This window comes from Rhinoderma darwinii, chromosome 2 (assembly GCF_050947455.1).
Source record: "Rhinoderma darwinii isolate aRhiDar2 chromosome 2, aRhiDar2.hap1, whole genome shotgun sequence".
NCBI lineage: Eukaryota > Metazoa > Chordata > Amphibia > Anura > Rhinodermatidae > Rhinoderma > Rhinoderma darwinii.
The window spans coordinates 35,275,046-35,288,091 of record NC_134688.1 but is presented as its reverse complement, the minus strand read 5'-3'; the positions used below and the strand labels follow the sequence as shown (position 1 = coordinate 35,288,091).

The following is a 13,046-nucleotide window of genomic DNA, read 5'->3' as shown; positions in this document are numbered from 1 at the left end:
CTGGGATGGTAACCCAAATTTGCAAAAAACGGTGTTTGTTTAGTGGAGACATTCTGAGAATTATTGTAGGAGAACTCCGCCATCGGAAGCAAATCGACCCAGTCATCCTGTAAATGGCAGATGTAGCATCGGAGATACTGTTCTAACGTTTGATTTGTGCGCTCAGTCTGACCATTAGACTGGGGATGAAAAGCAGAAGACAAACTGACATTTATGTCGAGTGCTGTGCAAAAACTCAGCCAGAATCTTGATGTGAATTGTACTCCGCGATCCGAAACCACTTCATCTGGTATTCCATGAAGACAAAACACATTCTGAATTATAAGATCAGCAGTCTCTTTAGCAGAAGGTAGTCCAGGGCAAGGAATAAAATGGGCTGCTTTAGTGAGCCGATCAACCACTACTAAGGAATTCTTCCCTTTGGAGACTGGTAAGTCGACAATAAAGTCCATAGAAATAGATCCCCAAGGACGAGATGGAATTGACAGAGGCTGCAATAATCCCATGCGTGAGGTACGAGGAGTTTTGTACATGGCACAGGTGTTGCAAGAAGAAACATATTTCTTCACATCTTTTTGATAATTGGGCCACCAAAAGAAGCGGGAAATAAATTATTGTGTTTTTTTAATCCCCTTGTGACCTGCTAGTTTAGAGTCATGCATTAATTTTAGCACGTTTAATCTTACAGTTTCTGGAACGTAAATGCAGTGCTTGTTAGTCCATACTTGATTTTTGAAAGTTAGGGACACTTCATCTGGTGGGTGCAAAAGAATTGGGTCGGTCTCATAGGCTTCCTTTATCTCATCAAGCAAGTCCTTGCTATGGATCACCCCCAGGAAATTGGACTCGGAAAGAATAGTTGTTGGTGGTACTGTCGAGGAGGAATCATTGGAGAACAACCTAGATAAGGCATCGGACTTACCATTTCAAGTAACCAGGTGTAAAGGATCTGCCAGGCACAGCTTCGGGGTTAACTCCCTTAATTAATCAGTCAGCACCTGAATCTACATCCCTGAGACTGACTCCAGCTTCCACCACTCAGGCTGGCAGGCTTAGGAGTGGGAGAGCCTATCGCAGCCTGGCCAGACTCAGCTAGCTCCCGCCCTCTGTCTATTTATACCTGCATTTCCTGTTCCTCCTTGCTTGTTATTCTTTTTCTTGTGGTTGGGTACCCGCCCGGGATGTTCACGCTGGGGTATTGGTCAGGAGGTTCCACCTGCGTTTCCCCAGTAAGCCAGGTCCACTTAGAAAGGGTCCGGTGGCCCCTCATAAAAGGGGGGGTACTGTAAAGGATCTGCCAGGCACAGCTTCGGGGTTAACTCCCTTAATTAATCAGTCAGCACCTGAATCTACATCCCTGAGACTGACTCCAGCTTCCACCACTCAGGCTGGCAGGCTTAGGAGTGGGAGAGCCTATCGCAGCCTGGCCAGACTCAGCTAGCTCCCGCCCTCTGTCTATTTATACCTGCATTTCCTGTTCCTCCTTGCTTGTTATTCTTTTTCGTGTGGTTTCCTGGCCCAGCTACAGCTCCTTCTATTTTGTTCCTGCTCCATACAGACCCTGGCTTACTGACTACTCTTCTGCTCTTCGTTTGGTACCTCGCACACTCCTGGCTTGACTCGGCTCGTTCACCTCTCTGGTTGCTCACGGTATTGCCGTGGGCAACTGCCCCTTTCCCTTGCTTGTATTCCCTTGTATGTTTGTCGTGTTTGTCGTGCACTTACTGAGTGCAGGGACCGCCGCCCAGTTGTACCCCGTCGCCTAGGGCGGGTCGTTGCAAGTAGGCAGGGACAGAGTGGCGGGTAGATTAGGGCTCACTTGTCCGTTTCCCTACCCCCCAGTCATTACACCAGGCCTGTAAGTGATCACAAAGTTGAAACGATTTTGAAACAGACTCCACCGGGCTTGGCGGGGAGACAAACATTTGGCAGATCTAACAAATTCAAGGTTACGATGATCAGTTAGAACCACTATTTGTTGAGCTGTGCCTTCTAAATGATGTCTCCATTCTTTGAAAGCAGCAATGATGGCTAGGAGTTCCTTGTTCCCCACGTCATAATTCTTTTCAGCAGAAGTCAAACTTCGAGAAAAGTAAGCACAAGGGTGCAGCAAATCTTTCTCTCCAGTTCTCTGTGATAGAATAGCCCCTATTGCACAGTCTGAAGCATCCACTTCAACAATAAACGCTTTTTCAGGGTTAGGATGAACCAGTATTGGGGCTGTTGTGAATTTTGTTTTCAAATAGAAAAAAGCATCTTGTGTCTGAGGAGACCACACAAAAGGTATCCCTTTCTTTGTTAATTGGGTAATTGGTGTAATAATGCCCGAAAAACTCTTGATAAAACGCCTGTAGAAATTAGCAAATCCTACAAATCGTTGGACCTCTTTCACATTTTTTGGAGTTGGCCAGTCTCTAATTGCTTGAATCTTGCTAGAATCCATGTGTAACCCTAGGGGAGAAATGATATAACCCAAGAACTGTATTTCCGTTTGATGGAATTCACATTTCTCCAACTTGATATAGAGTTGATATGCTTTCAGATGCTCCAACACCATTCTCACATGATTCTGATGTTCTTCTGCAGAATTAGAAAAGAGCAAACCGAACAATACCCCGAATGATACTAGTGGTCCTAGTGACTAATTTAAGCTGAACCAGAAAAAGAAACAAGTCACGACCAGGTGTTTGAAAAAATACAAATAATCTTTATTAAAGTCAATTAGACACATGGAGACAACGTATAACACTTAGACATAATAAAATGCCATGGACCCTCGAACACAAACGGAATCCGAACGTAAAAGCAGAGTAGCCCCCCAGATGTAAAAATGGTCTGACACAACCTATATATGGCTAAAGTGCATAAGTACATATTAATGAGCAGGTACTAGGCATGGTACGCTTTGCACAGATGAACACATAAATAAGTAAAGAGAATATATATAAAGTACAATCTAAGTAAAAACAACACGCAAAGTAGTATACCTACACCTGCGTATAAGAAGATAAATAGGAGATCAGGACCAGGAGGGGGACCTCTGCTTAACCCAATGCGCGTTTCGCTGGTGCTTCGTCAGGGGTTGATGTCCAAATGCCCCAGTTACCCCTAGATATACCTTCCTCAATGATGTTTTACCGGTAAAATCACAGCTGTTTCTTATCGGGTGGTTAGGTGTTCAGCGTCGGTCACCCATGACAGACGCCGATACATCCCGCCCACCCACGATAGCGTCCTATCGTGCAGTCCTATATCAAATCAATCCTCCTCCCAGAACCGCCTCCATCGGCATAACCACACCAGGCGGGCGGGGGAATTAACTCCACCCGCCTGCTCGATGCGGAATCGCAAAAGGTCAGAAACAGGGAGACGAAGATAAATTAAACTAAAAGTTTAGTGGCAATCCAGTTTTGGCCCAAGGTAAAAACATCTATCCTGAACACTAAGGTGAAAAATAGGTTGAAAAGCCCAGCCGATCTCATTAAACAACAGCAGCGGGACGAAGCGTCCCGTTGCTAGGTGACAGTCCAGCGTGAAAACAGCGATTGCTGTTAGACACGCTGGAGAGCATAGCACAGCATTAGAAGCCAAGGTCGCTGTCCAACGTGCTGAAATACTCAGCACAGCCGTCAAACCTAAATAACAGGGAGAGTCAGGGCAGTCACTGTCCAAGGTGCTGAAGCTGACTATCCAAGTCCATATAGCGCTTCAGAGCTGAAACACAGTACCGGAACTGACCAGTAATGCTGTGAAGAGTGAAAAATGAAAAAAGGAGGAAGGAAAATAAAGGAGACCAAGGATATACATATATATATATGAATCTATATATATATATATATATATATATATATATATATATATATATATATATATATATATATATCAAAGTGAATGGTTGTGAATGTGAGAGAGGTGAGGAAACGTGAAAAAATAGCAACAAAAATGATAATAAAATGATAATAAAATAAAACAACAAGTGTTAATTGATTGATGCTGAAGAGGAAAAAAGAGAGAACAATATAATTAGTATTGATGCAATACAAAACCATACATATGACCCGAAGATTGTGAATATGCGGTGAATGAAACAAAAGGTGAATAAACACCAAAAATGACAATCAAAACGATGACCAAAAGAAATATATATCAAAAATTAATGTACATAAAAATATACATAAATCTAATTAATTTTAATCCAGTATGTGCAAGGATATGTGCAAAGTGCACAAGTATGTGCTAAGACTATAGCTGCAGTTCTCAGGAGCAGGAGACTGGAACAAGACACAATACTCAAGCACTGTTTGGTATTCCATGTGGTCTGAAGTAGGCCCAACAGGAAACAAGATGGTTCCACACGATGCAACATTTGCCATCTTGGTTAAGGGCAAGTTTAAGGGCAAAACAGCGGGCTCCAGTGGTAAGGAGTAAAAGTGCAACAAGAGAATCCTAACAACAATGTTCAGCAGGCACATCACTGAGTCTCTCAGGCATCTGCACACGCCTCCTGCTGTGTTACCCCACAGCCCCTAGCGGCAGGGGGCAAACCTGACCTAAACAATAATGGCACCAAGCACCAATAGTGATGCTTTTGAAAAGTATCAAAAAACTTTATTAAATATAGAGGACAAATGAATAAAAAGTGTCACACAATAGATATAGCAACATCTCCAGAGTGAAATACACAGGGTGAACACATGCCCATAACAATACGGATACATCTTATTTATAAAGTGTATAGTGCTAAGCAATATATATGCAATAAGGATATATATACCATATATAATATAAATTGTCTTTACAATACTGCAGGATAGACAAGGACATGGACAAGAAGCTAAATACAAGTAGTGATGGTCCTAGGATAGGTGCAACACATGTTCAAAAGAGTACAGCATATGAAATAACATGCCTCAATATATACCCATCTATATGACACAACCGGGATGGCGCCAACCACGACGCACGTTTCGGCACAGCCTTCATCTGGGGGTGACATCATCTCCTAACAGGTATAATATAATAATATATATATTATATAATATATTATTATATTATATAATATAATATAAATTTCGGTATAATAATGATACAACAGTAAACTGGAGATGACCGTCCAACACTGCGAATTTAACCCCTTAATGACAATACGCCTTTTCACGGTGGTCATTAAAGGGGTTCTCTGGAAAAAACTTTATGGTCTCATGTTTACTTGATAAAGTGGTTCTGTTTCCACTAAACGCGTTGTACCTCAAGAGACCATCTATCTCTCTTTTTTATGTATGTTTTATTATGATCTATTGTTTTAGACAATTAATTATATATATTTTTTTTCTCCAAAAAGTATTGCGCCTGGATGGTGTCTCTTTTTTACAGTGGATCCCACCTGGTTCCCACTGTTTTTATCTACCTGCTCTTACTGAAGATGTCCTCAAAACTGGCTTAATGAGATGGTAGATCGGAGAGTGACTGAGGCAGTGGAGGCAAAACAGGGCGGACCTGTTGCAGGCAGCGGCTAAGGCATCTTGGCCCCCATTGGGGGACCTCTCCAGAACTCCAGTGAAGGACCTGGGCGTGTAGACGAAGCCAAGGCAGACCCAGCAGAACCGGGTTGATGGCTTTAGGCAGGATGAGGAAGTTGATCTGTTCTGAGTGAAGGACTCCGATTTGTAATGTAAGTGGTTTCTTGATAACCACAATAGGATAAGGCAATGGTAGTCCATTTACAGAAGCAACAGCAAGGGATCTCTCTAGAAGAACTGTGGGTAGATGTAGTCGGTCTACTAAATCCTGCTTGATGAAATTTGCAGCTGCCCTGGAGTTAAAATAGGCAGAGGAGAAGTGTGATGTCTCTCCCGAGATGATGGTCACAGGAATAGATAATTTGGAAGATGTTTTGATGTTTGGCATCATCCCACCTAGAGTTGCCTCTCTAGGAGCTGGATTTTCCCAGCTTTTGTGGACATTGGCGCACGAAAGGGCCTTTAAGGCCGCAATACAAACACAGACCTGAAGAGCGTCAGCGCTGTTTCTCCTGCTCAGACAACTTGACTCTGTCTACCTGCATTGGTACCTCAGGTAGAGCAACAAGAGGGGGCAGTAGTGGTCTCTGGAACGAGGGTGCTAATCTGTGAAAACGTCTCTCCACCGAACCTCCTCATCGCGTTCCTGGATCCTCATGTTGACCCGGGTAGCCAACAGGATATGGGCATCCAAGGTAGGTGGGAGGTCGCGGGCTGCCAGCTCGTCCATGGTGTGTGAGGACAGTCCATGCCATAGGTCGCCACCAATGCTTCATTGTTCCATGCCAACTCTGCTGCCAGGGTACGGAAGGAGATGGCATACTCTCCTGCTGTGGACCCCCTTGCTTGAGGGTTAGCAGAGTGGCTGCTGCTAAGGATGTTCGACCCGGCTTGTTGAACACGTCACAAAAAGTCTGTAAGAACAGGGCTAAGTCCGAAAATTTGGGCCCCTGTCATTCCAGGATGGGGTTCGCCCATGCGAGGGACTTGCCAGCGAGGAGGGAATTAATGAACGCTACCTTGGCCTCATCAGAGGAGAAATGGTGAGCACGCAGTCATAGCGAGGAAAAAGAGGCAGTGCAACTGTGGATCCGGAAAACAGACAGTAGGAGTATTAGGCAGTGGAACGGCAGCAGTCTCTGGGGAAGGAACAGGGAGTTGATCCAGTCGGGCGATGATGGAGTTTACAGCCACGAGGAGTTGATCCTGACGTGCATATAGATACAATATATACTATTGGGGTCCACCCCTTAGTAATTGCTGACGTGCATATAGGTCACGCATATCCATCTGTATGACCTGAACTGTGGTCTTAGGCTGGCCAGCGGGTTCCATGGCCTGAGCGTACTGTCAGAATCTAGGGAACATATGTAGCTGACTTTAGCTTGACTAATAACGCATTAAATACACAGTGGAAAGATCCCTTATCTTGACCTTTTCAATGACTTCTCAATGGTTATTTTTGTGTGATATCACGCTGCAACAAGTTATCAGAGTCAAGTTAAAGATGGCTACATCTGTATGTGGACCCACTAGGCCGTGGGCTCCGGCTCAGATAGGGCTAGGTGTGGCAGGTTGTGCCAGACGAAGCGGATGGCACCAGGAATGGTAGATGACACACAGACGTGGCATATCCAGCCGGCGGTACCACACGACTCTGATAAAAGGCAGGCACAGTTAGGAAACAGCAAGGGATACAGGAAATAGGATGCAGGGAACGGGAACTCTGGGATCAAGCAGGAAAATACTAAGGGACCCTTTGCAATACAAACATTGGAAAAGTACAAACAACGCTCAAGCAAGGAGTGGAAGGGCAGAGACCTTTTTATAATCCAGGGTGCACTGGGGTAGGATAGAAAACTTTTAGGAAGTGCGCACGCTGGCCCTTTAAGGCACTCCTCGCACACTCCAGGAAGGGAAGGCCGCGCCAGCCGTGGTCTCTGGGGAGGTGGCCAGGAAGTTGCGGTCGCGGCCGTTCATCACAGGGTGAGCGACAGAAGTCCGCAGTCATAACACTGAGATTTTTTTTGGTGTTGTATATATGTACTGAGCAGTGGTGTAACTACCGCCGTAGCAGCCGTAGCGGCTGCTACGGGGCCCGCGGCATGAGGGGGCCCGTGTCGCCCGCCGGCACGGGCCCCCACCATGGCCGGAGGCTCCGCTGGCTGCCGCTATGGCTGCTACAGCGGGACGCCACTGAACTCTACGGCAGAGCAGGGAGGTATCTCCCCGCTATGCCATTAACTGGTTCCCGACCGCTGGCTGTATTTTTACGGCCAGCGGTCAGGGTCCTTAAAACCCGAGCCATAGACTTTTTACGACTCCGGTTTTAACTTACTGCCCGCGCAATCGGGCTGCTGAATGTCGGGTCTCCGGCTGTCAGTGACTGCCGGGGACCCTGAGGAGAGGATAGAAGCAGCTTTCGCTGCCAGCGATCACGCATGTATCCCCTATCCTGTGGATAGGGGATACATGTATTTTGTAGGACACACTGTAGGTCGCATTTTTTTGGGAGGGGGACGCTGTATGGTGTTCCCTACAGGGGGGGGAACGCTGTATGGCGTTCCCTACAGGGGGGCTGTATGGCGTTCCCTACAGGGGGGGCTATATGGCGTTCCCTACAGGGGGGGGCTCTATGGCATTCTCTACAGGGGGGGGATGTATGGCGTTCCCTACAGGGGGGGCTGTATGGCGTTCTCTACAGGGGGGGGGGCTGTATGGCGTTCTCTACAGGGGGGGCTGTATGGCGTTCTCTGCAGGGGGAATGTATGGCGTTCTCTACAGGAGGGCTGTATGGCGTTCTCTACAGGGAGGGCTGTATGGCGTTAGCACTGTCCAATAAATATACAGTAAACAGAAGAAAATACGGTCCAGCAATCCTCATGACAATGTGATGACTTTATTAGAAATTTTTTTTATAAACCACACGGCATGTTGAAGTGATGATACAAGACTGCTTACGCGCTTCGAAAGCCAACTACATTCTTCGCAAATGTACGCCATCTCCTCCAAACAGTCAATTACATCAGAAGTCCAGTTCCTTGTGCTGCATGACTCGTGGACACCCTATCCGTGGCGATATCCGTGTCCTTTCCACTGCTTCTCACTTGAGTCCTGTAGGCACAAAAAACATTCTGCAAGTATCCATTGTCATCCGTGCCTGCAGATTCTGCTTTAATGATGCAACTCACTCAACTCCTTGTCTATTTCATCGTTTACTGATGCCTCTTTTAGATGTGACAGATGTATTTTTTTTATACTTACCAGCCTGCTTCGCAGGCACCATCCCTTTTTATTGGCACCTGATCAATAAGGGGGTCCTTGCTCCACCACCATAACACTGCAATACTAAACAAAATCTTCCATAGACATCACAAAAACTAGACAAGCCTTTCCTCCCTTATGTTTCCCAACAGTTCCTGGCACAAGTGTGTGTAGGTAGAAGTCAACAAACATGTTTCCTGGCCCCAAACTTTACCCCCTCTTTCCAGTAAAGGATTGGCTTTCGGTATCACGCCTCCTCGCTTTTACCTTTTTACTTTATCCTGCGTAAACATTTTTTTCAGCATCTTAAACGTCTTGCCCATTAGCCCATCTATCCCCAACATCAGACCACTTATTATCATCTGACAGATCAGAATCAGACTCAACCAGCTACTGTTGCCTTCTTCTGCTTCTCTTTACATCCAGATGTGCTGCTCCTGTAATTCCAAACATTGTGCCAGTACCCCGTGTTCTAAACATTTTGGCAACCCCAAGGTGTCCCTCTCCCATGTTGAGATTATGAGGCCCTACTGGGATATTGCTGCCTTCATCGACCCTGGATCCCTGCGCAAGGATCCTGGCCCTTGGCCCATCATCGTGCCATGTTCCCTCAAATTTTTTCTGGAATGATACCATTGAGGATACCTGCCTTTATTCCTTGATGCCATTTGCTCCAAACAATCCAGTACACCCCAAGTCCAGGTCCTTGTGCTGCATTACTTGTGGGGTCTCTATACGTGGCAATATCCTGGCACCTTCCATTGCTTTCCGCTTGAGTGCTGTAAATATAAAAACATTCTGCCAGTGTCCATTATCACCTATGCCTGCAGATTATGACTGTGTAATGAAACTCACTTAAGTCCTTGTCTATTGCATCCTGGCCTTGACACATCGCAAATGTTCTTGGCAGACCAAAGCTGTCTAAAATCCCCCTACACTCCCTCACCCAATTACCTTACACCTACGTTCAGTCCCAAACCGAGCCATGTGGCCAGCATTTTAGACAAAGATACCCCTAACTTACATTATGCCTATTCCTACCAACTATCCAAGGTTCCCCACTGCTACGCCTTTCTTGGCATTTTGCCCGCTCATTACTTTTTCAATGTACAGAGCTACTGGTGGATACTGTATATAGTAACTAATGATGGAAATACCGCATATAGATGAAATATTACTTCAGAGAGTCCCCCTGGCAGCAGGCAGCCGATCTCAAGAAATTCTGGAACAAAAAGTATAAACTGTGAAGATATTATGACGTGCGCTTAGTATGGTTCATCATATCAACAAATATATGTTCAGCCTATTGAAAACATGTGGGAGATTGTTCCCACAGTCTTGTCATGTGTCTCTATAGGAACATTCTGGATGACATCACATTATAGAATTTCTATAGGTTGTTATTTGCTATAATTCTTACATATATACAGTGGATCTTCTAGCATGTCGGCTGTCACTGGTGCCACATATTCAGATGTTATAAATGTCTGTAAAATACATAATGGGTTTAATGCACATACATAAAATAACCCCATATCTATAATGAATAATAATATATTTACTTTCACACATTTCATTTTCTATCACAGGGCGAGTCCAATGACCCTCTGCCACACAAATAACACCAGCAGTATAATGGCACATAATAGTTGGAGGACCCTGGTATAGATTTTGTATCAGGGACCAGGAGCTTATTGTTATTCTTCTATATAATCTTATCCTTAATGGAAAACTTCTAATTTGTCTTTTGTGGAGTCTTTTGGACTGGAGTAGAGAGAGTAGAAAATGGTAAATTGGATTTCTGGATTCAACAGACAAAATAATTATTAAAGGGGTTTTCTGACAGTTTCATAAACCTTAGTCTAAGGCTATGGCTAAAAATAACAAATTTTCCCTACTCATTTGTTAAAATCCCTGTGGCTCCTGCGCTGGTGGTTCTGTTGTTTTTTAGTTGCTAGGCCACAGCGGTCATGTCCGTGTGGATGGCATGTCACGTGGTAGCTATTGTGTCACATCCAGGGCCGGCCTTAGGTTTATTGGTGACATGTGCAGTATCTGTGACGTCCTCCCCCTTATGATGCACCATGTAGTATCCAAATAATTTAAACATACAGTGCCCAAATAACATCACCCAGTCAATAAACTAGGGATTGTATCTTTCTGTTTTTTTATATTATAGGTTTGGGCCCTAAATGCCGGATCGGCAGTGTAAGTTGAGGGTGCCCAGGCCATCTATGGTGGTAGTGCCCTCTTCAGTATTGACCAGTAATACACACTATGTGATCATTTAGAGATGCAGTTAATAAAATACACTGACCTTGGACTTTCCTACTGAATACATCCGACTGAATGTAGAACGTTATGTGATGTGAGGTGGAGGGCTCTGCTTAATCTTTGATCTGCCCTCCTGGGACGTGTGGTTATCATTAACTCTTATGAGGAATTAATTCTAGGAGAAAGAAAGACAATGTATTAGGACAAATCTCAATCAATGGCAACATTTCTATCTAGAACAGAGTCCAGTCCCCAACCAGTGTAAAATTACCAAAGGGGTAAATAGGATGACCGGCTGGGGTCCAGGGATTTGGGGTGGCCCACAGCTCTGGGGCTCCATAGGCCCCTGAAATTGGACAAACAATAAAGGCGCAGGGAGGAAGCGAAATGTCTGACACGGTTGGTCGTCTATTAGGTGAGTATAATTGTTTATTTTATAGGAGCAAAGGGGGCACTATTAATATGGGGGATAAAAGGACTGAGTCGTGGCTTAGAAAAGGAGGCTTCATTACTGTGGGGCCATACAAAAGGGGCATTCTGACCCAGGACATACAAAAAGTGTCATTCTAACTGTGGAGGGTATTGGTGGATACTGCATATAGTAACTAATAAGAGACGTACCTTGCATAGATGAAATATTGCTTCAGAGAGTCCCCCTGGCAGCAGGCAGCCGATCTTAAGGTGTTCTGGAAAAAACAATAATTGTGTAGTTTTATTACTCCAGACAGACGTGTGCTCAGTATAGACCACCCAACAATGAAGGAAATGTACATTAGGGCTCATGTACACAGCAACTTCATGTGGACGGACCTGTATGGTGGCGCACAGACTGCAGTACTGGTAATGTAGACACTCTGTGTGCGCTGTGTGCTCCCCCATAAGCCAAATGTGTATTAGGAAATTACATAAATAACAAGTCCCTTATATATTACTAATACCATAATATCTTCTTTATGGAGCATTTCTATAATAATAATAATATAAAGCTGCAGCAAAATTCCCAGCGTTTACTTTTGCTACATGTGGATGAGTTTTTTTGAGACTGTAACTATTCACCTGTAACACTTGTGAATTTTGCCGCGCAGCAAATCTGCAGCATCTGAATTCAGCTTTATGGCGTAGAATATAGTACTCAAATACTGCAATCATACAGTGCCCAAATAACACTGCCAGACAAGTATTGTCTGCCACACTGTAATGTAATCCATTATCAAGGAATTGTATCTGCATCCTGAGCAGTGCCCTTTACTTTTTTTACATGAAGAGTGGGATTGAGTGTTCAAGCAATGGGTGCCCCAGACATCAAGACCAGTGGTGCCCCATTCATTAGTGACAGGTGATGCACCCAGTGTAACCGCACAGGTCGCACACCCCTAAGACAGGCCCTGGATGAACAATATTGGGGAATTTGTTCCCACAGTCTTGTCATGTGTCTCTATAGGAACATTCTGGATGACATCAGATTATAGAATTTCTATAGGTTGTCATTTGCTATAATACTTACATATATACAGTGTATGTCCTAGCATGTCGGCTGTCACTGGTGCCACATATTCAGATGTCATAAATGTCTGTAAAATACATAATGGAATAAACATAAAATAACCCCATATCTAGAATGAATAATAATATATTTACTTTCACACCTTTCATTTTCTATCACAGGACGAGTCAGACATTGAAAACATTTTGTAATGTTAGTGTAAACCCAGGGAACATAATTATAGGGGTGAAGAGGTTGCAGTCACACCCAGGCCCTGGTGTCCATGACTGACATTAGGGGGGGTCACAATGTGGGCAATTTACAAATGCCAATCCCCAATGCCCCCATCTCCTAGAGGAATCCCGATTTTCGCTGCTAGAAACGCGATGTCAGTGAGAGAAGCACCCAGGCGGAAAGGAAGCTGCTGAGTTGCCCGGCCGCTTCTAAAACACAAGCAGTGGAAGGGAGCCAGCGCAGCGCCCCGTTCCACCTGCTGGAGGGATGCG

The 13,046-nt window shown here is 44.7% G+C and overlaps 1 long non-coding RNA gene across 2 annotated transcripts; it reads right to left on the bottom strand.

Moving 5' to 3' along the window:
• Window positions 1-9,400: 9,400 nt before the first annotated feature.
• On the bottom strand, window positions 9,401-12,757 carry LOC142740449 (uncharacterized). 2 transcript variants are annotated; one of them, XR_012880682.1, is made up of 6 exons: window positions 12,562-12,757; window positions 11,679-11,743; window positions 11,101-11,232; window positions 10,204-10,270; window positions 9,941-10,005; window positions 9,401-9,562 (listed from the first exon to the last, which is right to left on the bottom strand). It is a non-coding gene; the product is annotated as an uncharacterized LOC142740449 (long non-coding RNA). The 2 variants fall into 2 exon arrangements; XR_012880681.1 differs by lacking the exon at window positions 9,401-9,562 and having other exon boundaries at window positions 9,805-10,005.
• Window positions 12,758-13,046: the final 289 nt, after the last annotated feature.